Raw genomic sequence first — 333 nt, 5'->3', positions numbered from 1 at the left:
TCAGATGGTTTATCTTCAGGTGTAACTTGTCTCTCTGTTTCAGATGGTTTATCTTCAGGTGTAACTTGTCTCTCTGTTTCAGATGGTTTATCTTCAGGTGTAACTTGTCTCTGTGTTTCAGATGGTTTATCTTCAGGTGTAACTTGTCTCTCTGTTTCAGGTGGTTTATCTTCAGGTGTAACTTGTCTCTCTGTTTCAGATGGTTTATCTTCAGGTGTAACTTGTCTCTCTGTTTCAGATGGTTTATCTTCAGGTGTAACTTGTCTCTCTGTTTCAGATGGTTTATCTTCAGGTGTAAATTGTCTCTCTGTTTCAGATGGTTTATCTTCAGGT

General features: G+C 38.4%; 1 long non-coding RNA gene across 3 annotated transcripts in view; it reads left to right on the top strand.

Moving 5' to 3' along the window:
- The first annotated feature begins 6 nt into the window (after positions 1–6).
- LOC106512692 (uncharacterized) overlaps positions 7–333 on the top strand; it is a 1,511-nt gene continuing 1,184 nt past the window's right edge. For 2 of the 3 annotated variants that reach the window (XR_001309712.1, XR_001309713.1), the window contains exon 1: positions 7–331. This is a non-coding gene — a long non-coding RNA (uncharacterized LOC106512692). The remainder of the gene's footprint in view (positions 332–333) is intronic. The other variant, XR_001309711.1, reaches the window with a different exon arrangement.

This window comes from Austrofundulus limnaeus, unplaced genomic scaffold (assembly GCF_001266775.1).
Source record: "Austrofundulus limnaeus strain Quisiro unplaced genomic scaffold, Austrofundulus_limnaeus-1.0 Scaffold10428, whole genome shotgun sequence".
NCBI lineage: Eukaryota > Metazoa > Chordata > Actinopteri > Cyprinodontiformes > Rivulidae > Austrofundulus > Austrofundulus limnaeus.
The sequence above is the reverse complement of the archived record's forward strand: the minus strand, read 5'-3'. Positions and strand labels throughout refer to the sequence as shown.